This window comes from Anser brachyrhynchus, assembly GCF_964034855.1.
Source record: "Anser brachyrhynchus genome assembly, chromosome: 1".
Lineage (NCBI taxonomy): Eukaryota > Metazoa > Chordata > Aves > Anseriformes > Anatidae > Anser > Anser brachyrhynchus.
The window spans coordinates 176,892,265-176,918,196 of record NC_137694.1 but is presented as its reverse complement, the minus strand read 5'-3'; the positions used below and the strand labels follow the sequence as shown (position 1 = coordinate 176,918,196).

The following is a 25,932-nucleotide window of genomic DNA, read 5'->3' as shown; positions in this document are numbered from 1 at the left end:
CTCCCAAGACCCTGACTTGCAACAGGTCTCGTAACTCCTGACTATTGCAGTCTGTCTCTCTGATAGCTCTCAGGATATTTGCTCCTGCTCAGCCCTCTGAAGCTCCTCTGAAAACAGGCCTCTTGCACTGGTTCTTCTCTTTGCTGTGTTGGAAAGAAACCCTCCTGCTTAGTATGGGAGGTACAGCTCAGTAGTACCCACTATGGAATGAATAAGTCTAAAATATTTATTATTACACCATTCCTGAAGGGAAGTATTGTCACCCCCTGTTTTTATATGGAGGGATTCAGTTAGGGGGCCTTACTCTTAGGGACAGCAGCTCAGTGAGATCTTACACAGGGAGTTAACTAAAACCAGGCTGGAGGGCATTCTAGCGCTGACAGTAAAAACATGATGTTATTTTGGTCTTGAAGCCGCCCTGAGAAGCTCTGAATAGTATAGTAAATGGATCTAGGAAGGTTGGATTTAGGAGTCAGGCAAGTAAATACTTCTTAAGAGCTTTTCTGAGAAACTCACTGCTGATAATATATGAAGTAGAGTAGGAATCTGAAACCCAAGCTAGTGCTGTAAATGCTGAGGTATTCCAAAACAACGGATGTATTCTTTACGAATAGTCCCTGATGCTGCAAGTCATATGTTCTTGCTTAATGCTCTAAAGAAAAATACACTAGGAGTTTCATAGTAAAAAAGGGTTTCATTAGAAAATATCAGTTCATGATACTCTTCCAGTGCAGGCTGGATTTTATGGTGGAACTGAGATTCACCTAAAGTGTCCAATAATCAAAGTCTCTGGGCATTTATCTACAATGTGAGAAATTCAAGTTAAAGCCATTTTTTTCTGCATTTTTTCCACAGCCCAGTGAACAATTTAGTCAATTTTTATTAGCTATTTTGGGGTCACTATCCCCTGTTCATTTATACTAGCTTGTTCCTTTCTGTATGGATAATTAAATAGTCATTGGAATGGAACTATAGTTTTGGCAATACAGGGCTTTCTGAAAATTCACTGTCAAATTCCACCCAGTTCTAATAAATAGTCGCAGTGTATTCAACTGGCCAACTCTCAGAGTTTAGGTGCAAATACAGACCAGGTTGGGGCCTCTTTATGTTGATCCCAGTGAATATTGGAGTAGATTGGAACCAATTTCTTGTGTGTTATCATCTTTGTTTCAGCCCTCAGATTTTTCCTGATTACTTGACTCATTTTACAGCACAGAAATTCTTTTGATTTTCATGCTGTTTGCTTAAGTCAGAGCCTCACATAATTCTTCACTGGGACAATCAATAGCAAATTTCTAACACCAGTTTTCTCCTTTCATTATCTTCAAAATACTTCATTGTAGGCAGATCAGATTTAACCCAGCTTCATCACTGCTAAGGTCCTCTGTGTCTTTTCCTTTTTAGCTACACTTGGGGAAAATGCCAAGCACTCTTAACTGCCGTGTTCACTTGGAAATTACTTTACTGGCACTTGTCTGGGAACACAGAAGAAACACAACCTAATCGATCCATAAAGGTGAAAATAAGAGCTGTGTAATGCAAAATGTATTTTTATGGTAGAATGAATTGGAAATGCAAAACATTAAAGGTAGAGAGAAAGAATAATATGTTTTTGCAGAGCTGAGGCTGATATTTCTAGTCTAGAAAATTAGGAAAATCAAAATGACAGCTCACAGCCATTTTCCGGCTGTCCCTTAGATAAAGTCTTCAACTTACCTCAGGTGATTTGAAGAGGTACAATGTCTGGAGCTTAATAATGGAAAGAGGTTAAATGTATACTAATGTAAATAATTGAAACACAACTTGTCTTATAAAGTCCAGAGGAAATGTGACAATACTTATTCCTCCTGCCTTATGATTGCATTAAACTAACTACACCCATTGCTATCAATGGGCAAAATGTACTTGCAAAAGCCAAATTTTTTAATCTTACTGATTACTTCCTGATAACTGTTAGAGCACAGATTATGCAGTGACACTCTGGGACCCATACCCACCAACACAATAGGAGCTAGTATTAAATAGGACAGAGGCTACAACTGTTGTGCAGAAAGCCTATTAGAGCTTGCAGTGAGGAAAGAAATCCTATTTATGAGGAATTAATGATGTATTACCATTGCACAGGAAACAAAATGTCTGGCATTACGGACAAGATGGGGTGAAAAACACATATGAAACAAGTCCAGGCCTCTGAATTTATCGGATACTTATTCTCTATTCACTTTTTTAAGCATTTTTACAGTATATTGCTAACTATCTACATGCAATAACACAGAAAATCCCTCCCCACTTCCCCCCCCCCCCCCCCCCCCCCAAAAAAAAAAGTGGCCCTCCCACCCCCAATTCCACTAACTTATGGATATCTGTATTGTGTGTACATAGCAAGGTTTTGGTAGTGGCTGGGGGCTTCAGGGCCACCCTGTGCCAAACAGAGGCGGTTCCTGCCAGCTCCAACAGCTCTACTGCAGGGCATGGGTGGGCCCAGCAGCTAAGATGGCGGTGCCTTGGGGAAATGGAGTTGAGAAAGAGCAAAACTGCAGTGAGGACTGAGGGGAAAAAAAAAAAAAAAAAAAAAAAAAGGCATGTGAGAAACAGCCCTGCAGGCAGCAAGGTCAGAGAACAAGTAGGGGGAGAAGGTGCTCCAGGCACCAGAGCAGAGATTCTCCTGCAGCCTGTGGTACAGATCCTAGTAAAGTGGGTTGTCTCTCTGCAGCCTGTGGAGAGTATCATGCCAGAGCAGATCTCCATGCTGCAGCCAGTGGAGGACCCCACACAGGAGCAGGTGGATATACATATCCTGAAGGAAGCTGCAGCCCATGGAGAGACCACACTGGTACAGGGAAAATGTGTGAGAAGGAAGGATTTGCAGAGAGTAACTGACAAAAACTCCTATTCCCCTTCCTCCCTGTACCATTTGGCAGGGAGGAGGTAGAGAATTTGGGAATGAATCATTGTGTTTGAGCCTGGGAAAAGTGGGAGCAATAGGTGTTTTAGGTGTTGCTTCTTACCACCCTTTTTCTTAACTGCCAATAATTAAATTAATTTTCCCCAAGTCAAATCTGTTTGCTTGTGATGGTAATTGGTAAATGATTTCCCTGTCCTTATCTCAGCTCAGAAGCTTTTTCATCTTATTTTCTGCTACTGTCTTGTTGAAGAAGGGAGGCGAGAGAGCAGCTAGATGGGTATCTGGCAGCCAGCCAAGGTAAGCCTACCACAATAGCACATAATACAATCTTTAATAGTGTACTTTGCTCTTTTTGTACCTTCATTGCTAAAGTTACTCCCAGGAAAATTTTCAGTGTTCAGTTGTCAGTGTGATTCTGGAACCTTCAGTGCTGGAACAGGAATCTGCATCAGGGTGTCACCCAACATCATATTACTTTGGGAATTTAACTAGTCTGAGATCTGTCTTCTTCCAATTACTCATTATATCTGTGCTAATATCTCTCCTTTTTTAAATCAAAGTTATTAAATTGGCTCAAATTATATTGCAATACCACAAAAAGTGGTATTGACATGACAGAAAGAATGGCAAATAGCATCAAGGAAGTAAGAAGAAGCAGCTGTTAAGTGGGGAAATCTAAAGTCCACCTTTACTGCAGCAGCAAATGTATGTGGAAAAGCAGCTGGATCTGTGTTGGCCTTGAGCTCCCTCATCTAGTTATTGTAGATTGACACTTCATAACAGCACTCTGTAATTTAAATTGCGAATGACCATGAAATCTGCCCTAAACCCTTCACTCTGAAAGATCATCCTGTATGTGAAATATGTGTATCACCAGTTGAAGAGCAGCAGGAGCATTCTTTATAAATACCATCACAAGCAGACAATATAGTGTCAAGAGTTTCTTTAAAGTAGCAGAGAAATTCATAACAAGAAACAGTGAAGGTAACACTATACAAATTAAGGGAAAAAAATGAAAAATTAAATGTTTCAACAATTCTGCCAGATGTTCTACAACACTAGAAAAGCCTGTTTCCAGGAACTTATACTAGAAAAAAAAACCTTCAGTAATAACAGCCCCAGTCTTCACTGAGAAAAGTAAGAAGATAAAGTAGCATTTTGTGGGTTTTGTTGTTGTTTCTTTGTTTGCTTTTTCAGGAGGGAAACTATTTCTTTATTCACAAGAGATGACAGTCATGTATTCAGAAATAAACTTTTCTAAGAAGCAAAGGGATATATAGTAGAAGAAAAGCAAATTTTGAAAAGATGAATAGAAATTGACAGTAGAAAAGGCTATCACCTGTGATCTATCTTGGCAACAACACAGCTATTGAGAACACTGAGTTTGTTGAACAAGATCAGCTGATCTTTCCTGATGGTGAGATCTCATTCTCTGTTGAGTATCCAGGTCATGAAGACATTGTTCAGCTCTTGGGTGCATTCATCTGTTCTTTCTATGAGTACACTTTCCAGAGGCTTGGGGAAAGGATATGTCTATGCATATATGAAGAAAGTTGATGTTCTATATGGATGCTACTGATGTAGGGCCTGGTCTAGGCTCCTGATTTTTGTTTGTTGTCAAGTATTTATTGTCATAACTGCCTCCATGCTGTCATCATTATTGCTCAGATAGCCAGCCCACATTTTTCAGCACAATTTATTATAATAGCTGCACTGCAAGATACCTTGCTTCAGTTTCTGTATTTATTTGAAAGAAGCTAATGAAATGCACCTTGGAGAGGAGTCATGGCATATTGAACCAGAACTAAGACCTTACCACTCTTCCTGAATGGGGACGTTCATTCTTTTCTTTGCTTTGCCTCATCTCAATGCCACAGGTAGTGTGGCATGTGTCACCACATTCTGGGAAGGAACACTACTTTATTCATCCCCAACTCTAAAATTTAGTGATTTTTTTGACCAAAATGTGCCAAACTACAAACTATTATACAGCTGTTATGTAAATACGATCTAGCATGGCTTAGCCTTCCTTACTTGACAAATGATGCTGACAGACTGCCCCCTTCCTGAGGAGCACATTTGTCTGACAGGAGTTCTCAGAGAGTCCTGAACTGCTCTTCTCCCTTTAGATAATTATCCCAGACTCGTTAAGTGACAGCTTGTGAATATGCTCTTATCAGAATAAACACAAAAGATGAGATCTCCAACTCTTAGTCCTAGATACAAACAATAACAGAAAAAAAAAAAAAAAAGACAAAACCAGCAACAACAACAAAAACATTAATTTCTGGAAAAGAGTAGAAAAATGTAACTTATTGATATCCATCCAAGAATAAGTAGATTAAGCACTGAATGTTACAGAGGGATGAGAGTGTTTCTCTGGATAAAATTTTCCTAATTTGTGAACAAATCTACAAATCATACTCCTTCCCCACCCCTCCCCTCCCTACAGGAAATTTAAGAAGTTTCTGTTATTATACAAAATATTTTGTCAGTGAGAAATTATAGTTGTTATCTTGTCTTACATACCTGTACACCTCTTGGTGTACATATAATAGGTTTTCACTATATTCATTCTAGTTACTACTCGGTGGACAAATCTGTGGATTTACCTCTGTTGAACACAATAGCAGTTCATGTAGTAGTTTTCACAGCTGCCTCAGAGATGTATATGCGTCTGATGCCATAAAAGGCATCTTTCCTCTAATAGCATCCTTGTCCTTACAACTGATTTTGGTATGGGTATAGAGGCTGGTCAAAAAAATCAACCAGACCCAGATGGAGATTCTTTGACTGGAGTGGCATAGGTGTAATTAAGTACAAATTTATATTCAACAACTCATACAGTCATATGATATAGTCATTGTATAGATAATTTCCAGAACATGGTAATATTGCATTACAAATAATATTGTATTACAAATGAGTGGGAATGTTTTCAAGTGACCTGGTATACAGTGAATATGGAAAAGCACTTGTATGTGTGTGAAAATGATCAACAACATATTGTTATCTGGCTACCACATACAATTAAATTAGACAGAAAAGGGCCATATGAATACTGGAGATCATTCAGCATTTCCAAACAGAAATATAGTCTTTAAATAGAAGCTTGTCATTATGAGCATATCTGTAGTCATAAATGAAGCCTTTCTAACTGTTCAGTACAAAGATTCTGCAAATATTGATATATACATAACTGCTTCTTTAACTTTTATTTTCTTTATTTGTCCATAAGATATAATTGAGACTTTAATTACATTATTATAATAATTATTATTTTTAATCTGAATGTTTACAGGATGAGTGTTGCTTAAGGCTTGAACACATGGGAACAGGTCGCAAGGCTATGGTTTGCCCAACCTTCATGAAGAATGAATGAAATGATGAAAATGCATCAGGCCTGCTCTATCTACATGTACCACACAGCTGGGTTGAGTATGCATCAAGAAATTCTTCATCATTCTCACTGCAGATGTATCACTGCTCTGCCTGCTGCTTAGTAATCTCCTGAAATGGGTTTGCATGAGATCTGCTTAGTTTAAATTTCTTTTACCATGACCAACTTTTGAAAAATCCAGAGCAAAATTACTGGGGAGTTTTGATGAAGCACAGCTCTGTACTGCTTTATGAAATCCTGTGAGCTCACTTCATTTTAATGGTCTGTGAGTTTAAGTGCTAACTCCTTTCTTAGGGTGGAAGGACATGTCAGTGTGCTTTCACACCTCTGTTCTCATACAATGCACAACCTATAGCTCCAGGGCTTGATCCCATGAGCTCATTCATGCCTTGAGCAGAACCAGTTTCATGAACCTTGTGTCTAGTTTAGGGAGCTAATCTGACAAGGCTCCCTACTGTACCAGTGAAGAGAGATTAGTTCCTGCAGAGCAACTGAGCTAGAGCACTACTCTGATTTTTCCTCAGGAAAAGTTCATTTTCAACTGTAAGAGAATCATTACTATGTATTCCTTGAGTTACTTAGTTATATAGATAAAATTGCCATGGTACTTACCTGTAGTCTGAACATTCTGAATCCCTGCAGATATGAAATCACCAAGAGTAATGAAAATGTAGGCTTGACGGCTTTGTTTCCCTAATAACATGCTAAAATATCTTTAAATAAACACTCAGATAAAATGTGTTCTAAAGCATATTTATCCAGAGAGCTGCATGGCCTTTGCCTTTTTTTTTTTTTTTTTTTTTTTTTGTCCTCTCATGTATTCAGGTAGCTTATTTTTTAGAAGTACAGGAATGACAGAACAGTTAACAGGAATAAGAAGCAAGCATTTTTCTTCCACTGCTGGAAACAAAGAGGGAAAAAGAAAATAGAAACAAAAAGATGTTGATAAAGTGAAGGAGCAAACAGAGATTAGATGATGAAGATTCAGGATATGGGGAGCAAGGAAAGGGAAGGAAATAGAGCAGATGGAAGTGAGAGATTAAACAATAAACAGAATCAGACAGTATGACTAACTTGTTCCATAAGGACAAAACACTTATTATAACTAAATTGCATTTGAGCTTGGTTAACATGCTTTAATCCCTCTAAGCAATTTCTGCAGTTGCACTGGGGTTGTTGTCGATCACAGCTAGGGAAAGTGTCCATGAGACAATCACCTTGTGAAAATACAGTCCACATGTTGGGAGAATGTGAAGACTCTTGCTATTGATAAAATAATGGGCTCAGAAATTACACTGTAGTAAGCAACACAGAAATAGCTGTAAATAAATAGAAGAACAGATGGCTGTGCTGGAGATGGGGATCTCTGCAAGATTCCCCTCACAAGGTTTTCTCTGAATCAGTCTGTCATAAGAATGGGCAAGTTGTATTTATGTCTATCATGCTTTTCTCAACACCCCCATCCTTTCACAGTAATAAATGACCAGGGTTTTGATCAACAAATCTACAGGTTTGCCATGTCTACCAGCAGTCATACACTTTTTGTGCTTAGATGGTTCATTGTGAATGTCCTTATGTCAGTGATAAAGAATATGTTGGATTTAGATACTTAGTACAGGCTTTTTCTTGAACCTTTCCTTGGAGTGGTGAGGAGGAGTATTTCTTTACTGGGGCAAATGTGTATATGCAAAATTTCTGCAAGCTTAGGTTTAAGCTCAGATAAATTGACTAAAACATAAGAAAGTTCAAAATATTTAGAAAGCAAATTAAGATTAGATTAAATAGCAGTTTCTACAATGCTTGAACTCTTATTAGTATAAATACAGATTCTCTATGTCCCTAGCACTCTTGTCACATGAAGGGAAAAGAAACTGTCAGTATCTGTTGACAGATAACTGGGGAGTCTCCGGGGGGGGGGGGGGGGGGGGGGGGGGGGGTCTCTGACATCACAAGTCAGCTCCTATATGTCTTCTTTCTACCCCACAACATTGAGAAGGAGTTCACATCAAGGTCATGGATTGCCAGGTGATAGGTGGGACGAAAGAAAAGCAGTCCTTTGGGACCATTACACAGGATTTGCTCAGAAGACTGCCATCAAAAACAAAAATAACTAATCAACTGTACTTGATTCTAGAATAGTCTTGTAAGGGACAAAAACAATCTTATTCTACATGTGATTTTTTTTTGTCATGAAGATATAGTATTTTTATTGTCACAATTACTTTTTCCTTTTGTATTGTATATTGGTGTGAATAGATCAATGGATTTTCTTTTATTGGTAGTATAGAATACTAGTATGCTTAAGTCTCAAGTAGAGCTGATATAAATCTCTTCCTGGGAGTTTTTTAACAGTACAATAAAAATAAAACTCTAGGCAAAAGTAGCTTTACATGACTAGTTGGTGTTTTGTTTTGTTTTGCTTTGCTTTGTTCTTATCTTTAAGAAAAGCATTTTCAATGCTATATTTTTATCTATAGCATTTTGAAAAGCTCTCCTAACAACTGGCATATTTAATGTAAGAATATACAGAGAGATTTGCCACAGAACACATTTCTGCAATGTTATATAGTGAATCCCCATTTATAAAATGACTATCCACAAGTTCTAGTAGTGATTCTTTACTTAAGTTATTGTGACTTTGGATGCAGCATTTGGTCTCCTATGTTTCTTATCCTGCAGAAAAATAAGATATGGAAAAAAGTTAGTGCCTCTGACAAACAGAAAGGATAAGCAAATACCAAGAGCCACAAAACTGATTTTTAGTTGTCTAATAGCTGGTAAGCACATGACAGAAAGTGCAGTTAATAATAAGCAGGAAAGGGAAGAATTAATTTTTCTGTGGAAACCTCAGTTCTCAATTTTCTTCGGGCTTAAGTTTCCCCTATCTTGTTGCAGTAAGGTTAGAAAGACTAAAGGTAAAATAAATAAATAAATAAATAAATAAACTATAATAATAATAAAAGATGGGAAGAAGAAAAGGTAGGAAACTAAGCTATTTTTGTCCCTATCAATGTGCAGGGCAGTGATGCGCATATATGGAACAGAGAAGATTTGGGGTAATTTGAGGGGCAGAACTGAGAATAATAGCTTCAGACATTTCTAAAATCTTGATTCATTTGTTGTTTTGTAAATGCTTGAACATTTAACTCAAAAATTTTTTCAAGCCTCTCTGCACACACAAAAGAATTGTCTCTTGCTCTGCTACATTTGACTCAACATGCATTGTCAATTTTGCTGTAGTTGTTATATAAACAACTTCCATTTTGTTTTGATCTCTCTATGGCTTTGCATAATGCACTTATTTTAGCTCTCTATTTTTTTTAAGGTGAACTATTAAAAATTAACTAATTTAAAAGAATTACATTTAAATCTAAAGCAAAATGTTGTTTCTGTGATGGTGTGACATTCACTTTTCTAACTAGACACTACCAGTTGATGTACAGGTATCATAAGCCATCATTCACTCCTTTGTTTTTTGCATCTCTGACTTTACTTCATCCGTTCTTCACCTTTCATTATTGTAGCTTTATAGTATAATGGCCCAGGATTGTAATGGGGCTGTATTGTTGGTTTGCAAGTATATACTACATCACACTTAGTTACATGCTATAGGCAGGGCGTCTTGTCTTATTTGTATCATATTTTGATACAAAAGTATTAATTCTTTAATTCTAATGCAGATGTGTGAATCTTAGAAATATGCTGTCCTTTCTATTGTATTATGCTGTAAATTGCTGGACATTATCCAGTAAGCATCAGGTTAAAATCACTGTGAACTTTTAGTATTTCCAAGACTTTCTGGAGGACTCTTTATGTGCAGCATGTGCATCTTTCTTTCATTCCTTTCATTCTTTCTCTCTCTCTCTCTCTCTCTCTTTTTCTTTCTTTCTTTCTTTCTTTCTTTCTTTCTTTCTTTCTTGTGTTCTTTGAGGTTTTCTGTGTCAAGCTAGTAAAAACCTATCACTTCTTTTCATCCTTCTCAGTGCTCAGGAAAGGGCACAGCTCTCTGTAGAGCTCCCTTATAAAGGTACCTAAAATAGACTTGATAAAAAGAACAGGAGGCAGGATACCTGCTATCAGGGTGTGATTTTTTTGTTTTGTTTTGTTTTATATATATATATATATATATATATATATATATATATGGTAGTAGCAATGGTCAGTTCAAGCAGGAAGTTTTACCTTGTTCTCTCTGCTCAGTTTCCATATTTTTAATTTCTTTTAAACTACAATTTATGCATGTCCACATTAGAAAATCTGTAGCAATTGACAGCTGATTTCTAATATGGCCATCATCAGAAAATCAGGTGCATTGTATAGAAGAACTGATAGCAATTTTATCACAGTCCAGTTTCAACCACAGTCTGAACTTCTTCCTATGATACAATGACTTCTTTGCGGGTTCATTTCTTTATTTGTATTTTGGAAGAGATGTACTTAGACTTCTGTATTATATTCAAAAATAGGGGAAAAAAAAGAAAAAAAAAGCTTTACTGCAAAAGCTTAGAAGTGGGAAAAAATAGCTATACTGGAAATTAATCTTATTTTCAGTAACTAATTCTAAAGAGATTATGACTGATCTTACACTTTAATTAAAAAAAAACTTTTAATGCAACAAAAATAAATTTGTGAACAACAGTATAAGAACGTAAGAAACTTCTGCTTCTGGTTTATTTTATACGCCAGTGCAAATTCATTAATCCATAGTATTTATTCCTATCTATTGAGCAGAAATGCAGAACCTTTTTTTCATGACATGTTTAATCATAATCTGTTAAATAATGACTGATTTACATTTTTGTCTAGTTAGGAGTACGAGCTCTGCATACTTGCCAACAGCTAACTTGAACTATTGAAATGGTTAGGTTTTTAGTTAAAACTAGTCATCTAGCTTCACTCACTAAGTGAGATAGGTGCCTTTCTAATCTCTAAGACACCTCTCATATTGGGAACTGTTCTCTGCAGAAGCTGTGAGAAAACTGACGATGCATGCACAGATAAGTACATATATATTTAGACACAGGAAAAAGGGTGTGTGGGGGAGAGAGAGATTTCTACATGCATACATTCACATGCACTCACAGAGATAACTATAAATTGACATATACATCCTAACATTCTTTCCAACCTGACAGTGCCACCATAAAAGCCAGAAATACTGGGAGACATGCTGCAGTAGTGTATAAAGGGAAGTCTACTTTGATATTTCACATCAGTATGATACCTAGAAGCATGTGGACCAGACTCTCCCTCTGGGTGTCCTTGTTCTACTGTCTCTTTCCCCTCAGCTGTCTTTCTTCCTCTTGTATATCTACCTGTCCCCTTCCTCCAGGTGATTTTTTCTTTTATCTTGAACTTTCTAAAGCACAACGAGACAAACTGTGCTGTTACTCAGTTTGATATTGCTTGCTATATCATGAACTCCCTTTCCACTGTTGAATCAACAATGCAATCTACTTTTTATTTTTATTTTTATTTTTATTTATTTTTATTTTTGAGAGGGAGAACCGCAGCACTGAAGTTATGAGAACCTGACAATGTAGTACCCATTTTCAGGGCTAATGAACATGTCTAAAGGGACTTCCTCCCCCATGAAAATCCACTCATCACCCAGATCGAGCAGGGTGGGATGGTGCTTTTTTCCCAGGTTGTGTAACTTAGTGAAGGCTGCATAGCTTTACCAATGTAGACTGGAACTGTGTCAACCTGGTGATAACAGCTTCCATAGTTTGTATCAGTTTCATCATACAACCTTCCAGAAGCAAAAACACTGAAATATTTCCAAAAAAATTCAAGACTTGGCCATGCTGCAGAAAGAAGTGTAGTGAGTATGTCTGAGAGCTTGCATATGTGTTGTGCCTACAGAAATGAAAATGTTTTTTGTTAGTATGTAACAGCCTGAAAATGTCTTTGTGGTTAACACTGGAGTCTGTGATAAGTAGATATACAAATATATTTAATGTGTTATTCATATGTTAAATTCAATCTTAGAAGCTTGGCTAAAATAATATATGCTGTTTGAAATCACTGTTAAACAGAGGTTTCGCAATTGAGAATGGGTAGTATTTTGCATTGTCCCATTGAAACATACTTTTACATCTACACAAGTATAATGAATGTCAGAATTGTCTCTTCTGCTGGGAACTATATTCAGAAGCTTTCATATTAAGATTACATTCAATTCATTAGTATAATGATATGATCTTAGTTCCACATTACCCTCTGCAGCCTCTCTGCTCAAATTCCCATTTCTTCTGTCTTGTGATGCTTCTTGGATATCTATATACTGTTGCATTATTTTTTCACCTTTAGTGCTTATGCTTTTGAATACTTACCTTCTCATGCGGCTTTATGGACAGACAAAGATTCCACCGCTTTATGTAAAACGGGTTTATATTCTACGTCCAGAGGAAGGTCAGACTTACTAGCTGTTGAAACACTGTTCTCAGTCATCCACGCATGGCTGCAAATACTAATGTCTCTGACCACAACACTTGCTAATTTCCAAATAATTTTAGCCCGATAATTTAGAAAATAGTGTTAGAGGTTTTCCAAATTCATAGAATTTCTGTCAAGTCACTAGTTGTCCTTCTGTTTTGTTTAAAAAAAAAAAAAAAAGCTCATATAATACTCAAAGCAAGAACAAAATGCCCTTTGAATTCAGAATATGAACACTATTATTCAAAATAGGCTGAAACTAAAATTGTTAACTCCTGGGGGAGGTGGTTGAATAGATGAAGACTACTTGGCACAGTAGTTGGATACATGAAGCATTAAAACATGACATGGTATTAATTACAGGGACAACACCAACCAGTCAGAAACATAGCAATGGTTTTGAATTGTTAATTTGTTATCTTGTTAATTTTAATTAGCATTATATAATATTCAGGATTTTGAGCTGCTTTGTTTCTCTTAATTATGTAAAAATATACATAAAATAAAACAAAACCCACACAGATATACTTAAAAGCGTTTCCTTCACAGAATAGAAGACTCTTTGTTCTCTAGCTCTGACATTCATGACCCTAAGAATACATTAGTGTTGGATCTAGGCACTATTTGTTGACATTGGTAGTAAATTCCTATATTATTCTTGCAGACTATTTGACATGTAACATACTATTCTTGGAGATGGTGAGCCAGAAACCATGCAATATTAACATTTTCAAATACAGAAAAACTGTAAACTGACTGATAAATATCCAACACAGAAGCACATAAGCCAGAACTTTTAAAAAAGACTTCTACATAAAGATTCTTCCTATGTATACCATGCAGCATGAGTTAATTTTTAATTCATAAATGCAGCAAGTTAAGATATAATAGTGATGTGAATCCTCATAAAGGAAATATAAAAAAGATTTTCACTATAATAAACTACTAAAAATATAATACAAAGCACCCTTATCTAGGCCCCTATTAAAAATAAATAATTAAAAAAAAATGGATGGGTCCAACATATTAATAAAAGAAATGGGTCAGAAGTAAATCAATAAGCATTAGTTCAACCATGAACTAATTTTTGGCCACAGCATTCTCTTCTTGTATTTTTTTTTTAATGCAGACAGTTTAGATTATTAGTCTTTTCTGAATCTTAATACATTGTGTATTCTAATATTTCTTTTACCTTATTGTGATTGACATTGGTTTTGCTATACGTAGCTTGTACTCTGAGATAGCAGAAGGCCTTGCAAAGAAAAGTTGCATTGTTGTCTGTATTTCAAATATAAACTTAGAACGCTTGTTACAAACAGTATATCTCCATGTGATTACAGGGTAATGGTTTGATGAACATCACTGCTAAGACTTTGAGGAAGCGGCATCTAAAGGTCACCAGAAAGAAACCACGTAAAGATTTGGTACTTAAAATTTTGTTTTCCTTTGGTGCAATCAAGAATGTTTGACAATCTATTCTGAAGAGAACAGCTGGAACAGAAAGGGCCTTAGAAATCTGTGATGAGCCACATTGGCAGGCTGAGAGCTTGTACAGTGCCTGCTTGCATTATGTCTGCTTGTGCTGCACTTTCCACAAAATTTTAAAGCAGAACTTAGTCTAACATTTCAACCAAGTCCAATGTCTGTCCTTGGAAGAGTGAACTAGCTGATTCCACAAAGCAGCAGACCACAGGGTTGTTGTAGCTACTGAGTCACAGTTGATCTAGAGGATCAGTTTCTAATCTTTCATATTCACTGCAAACCAGGGTTCACAGAACATTGTGTAGCAGATCACCTCTTTTCTCAGAAGTGCTTCTGGCCACCATCCTCCTTCCCTGAAGGTGAGAAATCAGAGACTGTAAATGTTTTTCTTGTTCCATTTCTATCTTTTTCTCTCCTTGCTGAACAGTACTGACCTATAAGAATTGTTAACTTAGCTTTCAACCATTTGCTGGATGACCTACAAAAATATTTTGAAAAATGGAAATTAGGTTATAAACTCTGGCTCTTATCACAGTATGTCATGCTGGTAATTTATTACAGGATGTAACAAGCAGTATGCTGGAATTCTTCGTTGGAAATAGCTTCAGGGTCTTCAGTCCTGTTTCTAAACTTCTATTTTATTGTTATTGGTTCTCTGGAGAATTTTTCATTTCTAATTGAGAAAACTTTCCTTTCCCTCTAAAAAAAAAAACCATCAACAACAACAACAATAGTAATAATAATAATGCAAAATCCAATTTAATGAAAGAAATCATGTAGGATTTATTGGTGAAAGTATTGAAATAGGATTCAAACTCATGAATTCAAACTAGAAGTCTGTATTGATTTGTTGCACTAATTTGTCTGTGGCATTAAGCAAGTTAATTGCTATTTTTTGTGCCTCAGTTTGCTTATTTGTAAAACAGGAATAATAAAACTATTTACTTCATAGGAACTTTTAAGAAGGTTTAATTATGGTTTTTAATGGCCCGTAGGTGCATTGGATGGTAGGTGCTGTGTAAGTTGCAACACGCTATTGTTCCCATTTGTCTTCTCTGTCATGGGAGTTTCTCTGCTTTCAAAGTATTACAAATGTGAAATATCCTTAACAGTAACCAGGCCTTTACGCTGTATGCAATCTGAGGAAATATACTATAACAGTTGTTTCCAAAAGGTGTATTTTATGTCGCTAGGTAGATATAGATCTAGAAACCTGGAATAAACCCAACAGTTTTCTTCCTAACAGAATAAGAATGGTGAATACTGTATTTTGTTTCTGCAGGTATGAAAAACTATCTGCAATAATTTAGCATTCTGTGGCAGAGCCATATACTCATAGAAATGGAAGAAGAGAATTTATGGCATTTAGCTCAAGATAAAGTATTATCCTTATATGTCATTGAAGTATTTTTTACCAAATGGTTTCATGTTAAATATTCTGATGACCAAAACCATTAAATTTGCAGTCTTAATTATCTTGTCCAACACTGGTGTAGATCTCTTCTGAGATCATTAACTAATGTTTATAATGCACTATTGAATATCATAAACAATACTTTTTTTTTTTTCAAGGGATGAGTCATTTTCCCTCCTTTTTCATGAATGAATCATCTTGCAAATACTGTGTATTTGTTCATCAGGAGACACATCAAATGGGCATATGGGTGCACTCAGTTGCCTGTGTAACATTAGAAAGATCTAGCAATCCTAACAAATCATTTTCATGTGTTGCAGGTGCTGCCTATTAGAAGGAAAGATGTACTTTGATGTTCTTTAATTAAAGTTTCAATTACTTTGCTTATTATTCTGAAAAGAACTGAATTAGAAATTCTAGTGTTGAGTGTCCTGTGAGGTCAGAAAGTATTAATGGCCAGTAGGCTAATGCTGCTAATAATATCTGTACATCTACATGTGTGATACATGAGTGGTGTGTGCTGTGTTGCAAATCAAACCTCACAGTTTACTACATTCAGAGCTTCCTCCTCACCACCGAACATCCTCTTTAAGTAATCCTTTTCTTTTCTTTCTGCCTAATCTTCTTTCTTTCCCTTGTTGAGTCTGTTTTGCTTTATGTATTGTGAGCTATTTCAATAGACTGAAATGACCTCAGTGAAAATAAGCTTAAACTGGATAAACACTTCCGCAGGCAGCAACAATTTTATGTCCATCTTGCAGAATGCAGGGGCTGTCAGGGCAGGGCCTGGCAGACAGAGCCTGTCCCAGTGCCCCAGCCAGGAGTAGTGCAGCCGGGGGCACCAGTGCAGCCCTAGGCCCAGGCACTGGGCACCTCCCTGGAGATGGAGACAGGCTGAAGCCTGGCCGGGATGTGGGCCCGTAGATGGGTCTGTCTCAGTGGAGCCTATGATCAGGAAGGGTGCTGAGGAGCTGCAGTGCTGGCTCAGCTGCAGCCTCACTGGGGCAGGGGCTGAAATAAGGTCTTGTGCTGTGGGCAGGGGCAGTGAGTCCTGTCAGTTACCTCAAGACCCCAACTCTCGTGTTGGGGTAATATCAGGTTAGTCTTATCAGATTGACAAAAAGTGTCTGGAATGATTTTGATCAGTTGACACTGTCCCCTGTATTTTCACCATGATGGAGAATTAGAGTGGGCCAAGGATTACAGGCTGTTTGCATGGGGCCAGCCTGTTTAGAAAGCAATACCGTAATAGTATGGATAATAGCTTAAAAAAACAGAGTGGTCCCATGCCATTTGCCTCAGTGCCAGAAAATAGACTCAGAGACATTTAACTTATCAGTGTAGATAAAGCACAGCTGTCTTAGGACACATCTGAACTGGTGATGGAAATGCTCTGTAGAGCCGGTGGTGCTCATTCAGGTGTTGAAATCACTCCAGCCGAAACACCATGGAGCAGGCTAACTAACATGGATTTATCAGTCTAAAAGCCTTCACCTCTCTCCTTCACTTCCTACTAAAACCTTCCAGAGGAGAATAAATACTCCTGATTTTGTGGTGTTTTACACATCACTGCACTTCACAACTATGTTGTTTTTGTTTCGGTTTGTTTTGTTTTTTCACTACTCCTGCACTGAATTGACCCTGCAGTGGTGCCTACTACTTATAAGTACTGGTAGGATGACAGTTTGGATGAGATTCATCTGGCCCAATGAACATGTCTGCATCCAGAGCTGTCACCTTCAACTTCATTTGTAGTCACTAGAAGGAAATAGAAACTCCTGGATTCAATTCATCTCACAGTAATTGTCTAAAATAGGTCAGGAAAGTAGTTCTCAGTAAATCCACTTTTTACCTTGTTGATATATATAAAAAAAACAAGTGTGACTAGTTTGGAAGTGGATATTCAATGCAGCTGTATAAACTTTGATTAAAAGGCTTTCACACACATATATATATTTTTTCTTTCTGTTGGCTTATTCCCAAATCTTTATTTTTAAATGTAACTCATATTACCTGATGAGTTCCAAAGCAGATCTGCATTGGTGTAATAAATATAATTATTATGATAATTATTTGTAATTCTCACTAAGGTTAGCATGCTGTATAATAACACAAGGAGAGAGGAGGTCACCAGCTGCCTGTGCTTCTGGAAACAGGAAAAATTTGCACACTTTGATTCTAAAGGATCTTCTGGAGTGTTATGGAAATATAGCAGTAGCTGAAATATACTCTGGGCTGTTTCTGTGCACCAGGAGACCATTATCATGATAATTTAACACCTGTATCACTGATTTTTGGTAGTGCAACCTGTAATCAGAATCTGAAGCAATCTCTGAAGCAGTTATAATTTAGATTACAGTTTAATATAGAACAGTATTGGTTCTGAGCATTTGGATCACAGAATGTGGAACACCTCACTGAGCTGTGATTGTAGTAACTAGGATTTACCATAAAGGAGGGCAATAACATAATTCTATAGTCTTGAAATGTAGCCAGGCTTCACTGAGTTTATATCTAGAGCAGGATGGCCTGTTTTTGGCAGTGTGATACCATACAGGATGTTTTCATGAGGCATCTTTCTGGTATAGTTATGTTTAGAATAGGCCCAGTGCACACTTCTAATTTTCCTTCAGGCCGTGATTTTGAAGGGCAGTCAGTATAACTCAGGAAGTAGAGTAGTCCTGTGAAAAGAAAGTTTTATCAATGCGACATCTCAGGTATTACAAATGAAGAAAAATAACACAGCCAAGCAGAGCTGTCAACACTCGGCTGTGTACCTTCCACCTCCGCTGTCTCACCAATGCTGACAAAGTCTGTGGGATAGTAGGCACAGCATAGATGCCTGTAAAGCTTTCTGTCATGAGAGATAAGGAGGGAGAAGATATCCAAGCTATTCTCCCTGCTTTGAAGCTGGTTAGGAAAGGAAAATGAAGTCATATCTCCCAGAATGATTATTTGTTTCTGTGCTGACAATGTTATCAGCAATGTAGGTTTTGGTGCTGCTATAATGTGGCCTGCGCTCTTATTTTAGACAAAGCACTGTTTGGTTCTTTTTTGCTTTCCTCCTTAGTGAAACCGCTGCCTATGCAAATTTTGCAGCTGCACGAAGCCCTGGGACTGGCCAGAGGGACTGGCATCATAACTGTGAGTTAGGTTGTAGTGAAAAGCAGTACTGGCCATTGCACTTATTTATTGTGATAGGTTCCAGTCCAGCCATCACGTGGAATCTCTACCACAAGATAATACAACAAGAAAGGTAAAGAGACCTCGTTTGTTTGTTTGTTTTCTGGACAGGACTGAATACATGAAACGGAAAAACTATAAAATTTGATTCCTTAGGAGCTTCCTGTATGATTTTTTAATAGTTTAGGAAAAAATAAGGTATGTGGACATATTTATATAGCCCTAGTACTTAGATCCCCTGGGTGAAGGCTTCTGGCATCAATGTCACTGTTAAAAGGTGGTTCTGCCACACTGCAACTGACTCCTCCTGATTTCAATGATATTCAGATGCCTAAATAATTGCAATGTTCTGGATGATTGTATTGGGTTTGCATGGCAAGGTTTTGATAGTGGGGGGCTGAAGGGGTGGCCTCTGAGAAGAATCCAGAAGCTGCCCCATGTTAGATAAGGGCCAGTTTCAGCCGGCTCCAAAGGGACCCACTGCTGCCCAGAGCCTAGCCGAAAAGTGATGTTGTTTGCACCTCTGTGAGAGCAGATTTAAGAAAGGGAAGAAAAACAAACAAACAAACAAACAAACCTGCTTCTCAACAGCAGCTGGGAGTAAGGAGTGAGAAGCAGCCCAGCAGACCCCAAGGCCAGTGCAGAAGGAGGGCAGGAGGTGCTCCAGGCACGCAGCACAAGTTCCCCTGCGGCCTGTGGAGAGGCCCCTGGTGGAGCAGGCTGTCCCCCTGCAGCCCATGGGTCCCACACGGAGCAGATCTCCATGCTGCAGCCTGTGGAGGAGCCCCCGGTGGAGCAGGTGGATGTGGCCTGGAGGAGGCTGCGGCCCATGGAGAGCCCCCGCAGGAGCAGGCCCCGGGCCGGAGCTGCAGCCCGTGGAGAGGAGCCCACGCAGGAGCAGGGGGTCTGGGGGGAGCTGCCGCCCGTGGGGGACCCGTGCTGGAGCAGTTTGCTCCTGACGGATGGACCCAAAATGGGAGCAGTTCTTGAAGAGCTGCTGCCTGTGGGCAGCCCCCGCAGGCTCAGTTCGGGAAGGACGGCATCCTGTGGGAGGGACCCCACATGGAGCAGGGGCAGGGAGTGACTGTGAAGGAGCGGCGGAGATGAAGCGTCAGGGACTGACCACAGCCCACATTCCCCATTCCCCTATGCCGCTCAGGGGGAGGAGGTAGAAGAGGGTGGATGGGGGGAGGTTGTCTTTATTTTCTTTGTTTCTCACTTCTCTAGCTTGTTAGTAATAGGCAATAAATTTTACTAATCTCCCTACGCTGAGTCTGATTTGCCCATGATGATAATTGTTGAGTGATCTCCCTGTCCTTATCTCAACCCTTGAGCCCTTTTCATCATATTTTCTCCCCCTTTTCCTTTGAGGAGGGGGTGTGAGAGAGCAGTTGTGGTGGAGCTCAGCTGCCCAGCAAGGTAAAACTACCACAATGTTATGACTTGTTCAAGTCCTCTTCCACATACAGTGAATTCAATGGAAATTTGTCACTGAAATTTAAAAATGGTTTGGATACACTTTTGAGGAGGAAGTTCAAACTTTGACTGACTGAAGAAAGACCCACGATTTAGTATAGACAAGGGCCCTATAGGTATAGCAGATCTTTAGAGAAATGTCATCTTATTGGATTTCTTTAAGGCCATAATGGGTAGTAACATAAAAGTTTTTAAAACTCATATAACATTTTCAGTTATGGCTAAGGCATTGCACTGTTGCTTGAATACCTTCAAATCTCATTCCACAATATTCCCGTTTACCTATGACTGTAGGCAAGCCAAAATGTCTTATCATCTTATCTAGTGATAACACTCACTTGTAAGCCCAAGTTTGAGCTAAGGCTGTGGGGGATCACCTAGCTAAGTCCTGACATTACTGAGTCATTCTGATCTGAAGTTCATACTGCAGTTTTAAAGCAATTTTCATGGTAATTATTTTGCTTGTAGCAGCACTCGCTGTCACAGATACACTAAAATTAAAAACAACTATCCAATTAGGCTTCACACAAAACCTCCCAAGAAGGACGGATGTTGAGCATTCATCTGTCATATGGAACTCCCATGATTAAATCTCTCATATGGCTAAAAAGAGATAAAATTTATTTAAGAACCTGGTATCCTAGTTGACTGAGGGTTTAGGGCACCTGTGTTGAAATCATAACCATACATGATGCAGATGAAGAATAGTCAGAAGCTCTGGATGTGGAACTAGTGCTGTTCTTGGTCCGACAAATTTTCAAATGGTACCCACTCACTACTTAGCTTATCTGACTGTGTCAGTCCCACTGTGGTCTAGGGACACAATATTTTTCAGGACATTAGAAGCCTGGCAATAGAAATTCTAACTGACAAAAAATTAGCTAGACAGCTTAGGCACCTCCAAAGCGAGCTGACAGCTGAGAAGAGGTTTGTAAATTCTGAATAGTCTGAACTAAGGTCCCTAAATTAAGTCCTACATATTTGTGGATCACGCAGCTCACATGGCTCGCTCTCATAGATTTTTGTGCTTCTTGTCATGTTGTTGTAAAGAAGAACAAACAGAAACAACAATAGTTTCATAAAGATTTTTTATTTGTACATTATGAGTTATTAGTGTCTAGTCCAATTAGGAAAAACACTCATTTTGTAAGTTCTACTGATAGGCATCTTGAACTCATCTCTGATGAATGCAGGAAAGAAGCTGGTTTGTGCATCATATTATCAGAAAAGTAGCAGCAAATAACCCAATTTTATCTTATTTTTCAGACTTTTCAGAATTAGTCTGCAAATAAATATCTTGAAGTTTGAAATGACTTCAGCAAAGCTTGACATGCTAATAGTGGCTCACACTTGTGCTAGTTATTCTCTAACCGGGCCCTTAGCCATATTATTTGCATTTTGTCTTTGCTCCCAACTATCCTTCTTATGTTCTTGTCAAAGCTATTACACTTGCTGTTACAAAGAAACGAGGCTATCTGTATTCCCAACATTCTGGGACAGAATAAAGGAGCAAACACTTCTGCACAAAGCTCCTTTGAGCTATTTAATTTACTTTGTGACAAAAGGAAAGATGACATTGAGCACTCTACAAAGAACAAAATTATTTCTTAAAACATGAAATACAAATGATAATTCAATCATTAGGAAAAATTCTATTAAGTTCAGGAAAATTCCATTATGCTCCCTTCATTACAGATTGTGAACTAGCGACTACTGTAGTGGGCTGTAAAAGTTTTGTTGAGTTTTGTTTTTAGGCAGGCCTACTAACAAAAAAATCTACTTTAAAATGCAGATGTAAACTCACCTTCTTCCATGTTATTAATAATAATAAAAACAAAAACAATGCACAACAACAACAAAACACACTACCTTGGCTCAGGAACAAATGGGAAATTTTTGGTGGGAACAAAACAGAACAAAGCTGTTATTGTCACTGTATGAAACACATATCTTCCCTTTATTTTTATATATTTTAATAATCCATGGCTTCCTTTAAATAAAAAGTATGCCATACTGAAGTAAAATAAGTTAAAACAATGAATGACAGCTAACAAAAGCCTGAAGGGTCTGGTTGTTCAATTATATCTTCAAATGCTATGTTTTAAAACTGTGGTCTAAATTGGTACCATTTATTGGGGGAAAAAAAAAAGTGGTTTCAGATTTTCAACTACTATGAGTTTAGAAAACACACAGTCTGTGGATGGACTATTTGGATTTTTGAAATAATTCATGCTCTTGGTGACTAGTATCATTTTATATGCAGTAGAACATCTCACCTGGTCTCCACCTGCTGCTTCATAAAAACAGGGACCTCCTCTAGATCCTATATTATATATGCCAGTGCTGGGCAGATGTTTCAGATAAGAAGGAGCATCTCAGTCATGACAGCGTTAAGGTAAATGAAGCCTTAGTATTTTAAATAAGGCAGCCCATACCTGTTAGTGGAAATAATCCTCAAAGCTACCTCATGAAGTATTTTTCTTTGTCTTTGAAATAGAAGTAAATTCTGTTGAGATAAGGAGATATGGGAGACTTTATTGTGTCCCAGATCCAAGTTGGCCAAGCATTGACACCATACCATTGGCCAGAAAAGAGCCATGGTACTCTAAGCAATAAAGAGACCATGCATTTCCCCCCCCCCCCCCCCAACCCTTCTCTCTCTCTCTCTCTCTCTGCATATTCCAACAGGTAAACTTAAATGCAGCTTTAACATTTGCAGTTTGGTGACATTTGAACAATAGAGTTGTTGTAAGATACAAGGTTGAAATATTCTACCAGCATTTTTGTATTGATCACATAAAGGTTAAGATCAAGCCTTTGGAGAGTCTTAGTCATTGATTCATTACCACAACACATCACCTAACAAAATTAATAGGAAGCAAAAACGACATCTGTGCTTAAAAAAAAGAAAGAAAGAAAGAAAAAAAAAAAGCTTTCAACATAAGTGCAAGCTTAATGTTTGCAAACTGCACAAATTACATGTGCACACATAGACTGAATTAGCTTAAAGGTTTCTCTCCTGAAAGATGTAACTGCATGAAACAGGTGACTTGGGACCTTCACTTGTGTTAATTTGAACCTGTTCTTCAGTAGAAACAGAAGAAAAGAAAGGCTGTAGAGAATAAGGAACTGTATTGTGTGACATTATATTGCAGCATCTTATTGAGCGGAAATTTAATTCTCGGGACACATGATGTAGTTTTGAAATACTTTCATCCACATTAATTCTTGTTTGGTGGGGAGACAGTGTCACTAAAAACAAAGCAGACCTGACCTGTTGTAGTAAATGGAACAAAAGATTGCTTTTGCTACCATGTCTTTCTTATTAGCCAGAAGTAGAAAGAGACAGACTTCCATGTAATAGGGAACATATAGACACATTAGAATGTCCCTATATAGAACTGCAGGGAAGACCACAAGTAAAAGTAGTCAGTCCTCACTCATATGACAGGTCAGTCTTCTATGCACTGGTGATTTTGGCACTTATGACGCATTACACTACCCTGTTGTCAAATTTCTAAGAAACGCTCCTAATCTTCCAGATCACCACAGTTTTATCTTGAGTTAACTCAAGACACTTTGTGTCTGACTATTATACACCATTATTATGATGGGTATCTTTAGCTTTGTGGTAGTTGTGCAACCTGCTCACTAGCATAGCATTTATTTAACTAATATATACTGTGAGTTGACAGTAAATGCAGTTATAGTATTTAAGGTGGGTGATCAGGTCAGTAGAATTTTATTTATCAAGAGGCTTCAGAGACAGAAGTGCAGGTGAAGTGCAGGTGAGAGTATGGGACTGGAAGCAGGGAAAGCGTGGATCTGTGAAGTGACTGAAAGATTAGGTAGAAAGGCAGATGATATGTTTTATAGGAATATACCTGTAAGCTTTATCATGTCCTGTTCTGGGATTTCAGAGCCTGCCTATCTTGAGAAATCGGTCCCTACTTCTGCTCTTCCATGCAAATTGACACCCAGGGAGTTTATTTGTTGAATCCTCCTTTTCTCTTACATCTCCAGGGTATCATGAATGTTTTCTGAGGCACTCTGTCTGCTTCCTTACATAAATTGGGCTCTGGGGCCTGAATAGTTGCCTCTCAGAAAGCAGGGCACGTAAGGTGAGGGAGGTTATCATTTGTCCAAAAAATAGTGATGATCAGATTATTTTCATATACTGGGAAATGATCTATTGGAGAAGCAGGAAGGGTGGGTACCTCTGTGTCTTTAAGTGTCTGAATTATTCCTCTTTTTTTTTTTTTTTTCAGGTGAGACAACATCAAGGTAAGTCTCTAGACTGATAAAACTTAGGTGGGAACATAGATTCAGCCCATATGACAAGTTCTCCAGGCCTGGCTATAGGGTGGCAGACATGAATAAAAGAGTTGTCTTATCATCTGTCTATGGTATTGGGGTGCTTTCTGTCAGACTTCATTGCCTGCTTGGATTCCCTTTGTTCCAATATTCTTCACAAAGATTTGGACCCATTCAGTGAAGTCCACATATGGTTTAATATAAAGGCTTTTAGGTTTTCAAAGGTAAATGCAGTCTGCCTATTCTGTCTCTTGATGATATAAAAATACGACAAAAGATTATTTTTTTTTTTGAGCATTTCTCTTGTTCAGGGTTAGATTAAGACAAATACACTTACATGCAGAGGTAGATGTCTGAACTAGGTGTCAAACCTAAGTTTGGTACAAACCTAGAATAGGACTTTCTTGTCCAAAAATAGGACAGATGCTACTGAGAGGCATTAGGACATCCTGGATTAGTGGAGATGCCATATGAACTAGGGAAGACATGTTTCTATTCCCTGATGAAGGCAGATGCTCACATTTAGACAACTGAATCTCACCCTTGTGAATGTTTAGATGACTCATTCTCTTGTCTTCATTAATTGTATTGAGCAGGAGCAAGTGTCTTAAACTTAAAATGAATGACACCTTCAAAATTTTGATTCACTAGCCCAGATTAGGCAAAAATACCTTCTGAGAAACACATGGAGGACAGACAGGAGACCTTGTATCTTCTTATGTGGATATCTTTTATTTATTTATTTATTTTCCTTTTTCTTTTTTCTTTTCTTTTTTTTTCTTTTTTTTTTTAGGATATGTACTCTGTAGTGCTCTCACTCACAACTAAGCCTACAGCCACATTCATCTCTCCCAAAACTTACTCTTCTTCATAGCAAGATCTACAATTTCCTTCCCCACTCTTTCCTTACTGAACTGTGTATCACTCCAAGGATAAAGATTTCAAACAGAAATATGAAAGAAAAAGATATTTTCTCTGTTCTAGGACTTTGTCAAAACTCTTACAAAGCACTCCAGTGAATCCCTCATTTAACTCCTGAAAACAGTTAGATTATTTACAGTTAATTTCCTATTCCAGGGGAAAAACGCACAGTGGTCTGAGTATATATTGTAAAACTATACTTGCTGTTTCAGATGATTGGAAGAATTTAGGCCGCTGTTTTCTGTTTTCAGAGGTATTACTTTTTCTGAATCCACATGCATAGTACAAATTCATGTCAGTGAAGTTATACCTAATTGACATTGTATTTATTAAAAATAAACACAACCTAACACAACCTAGAAAGTACAGATTCTTTTTTTTTCTATCTCATTGTCTTTT

General features: G+C 37.9%; 1 long non-coding RNA gene across 2 annotated transcripts; it reads left to right on the top strand.

Annotated features, from left to right (window-relative positions):
• The first annotated feature begins 2,369 nt into the window (after positions 1–2,369).
• On the top strand, positions 2,370–16,401 carry LOC308187588. 2 transcript variants are annotated; one of them, XR_013944801.1, is made up of 4 exons: positions 2,370–2,782; positions 3,111–3,202; positions 6,207–6,343; positions 14,084–16,401. It is a non-coding gene; the product is annotated as an uncharacterized lncRNA (long non-coding RNA). The 2 variants fall into 2 exon arrangements; XR_013944802.1 differs by lacking the exon at positions 14,084–16,401 and having other exon boundaries at positions 6,207–8,160.
• Positions 16,402–25,932: the final 9,531 nt, after the last annotated feature.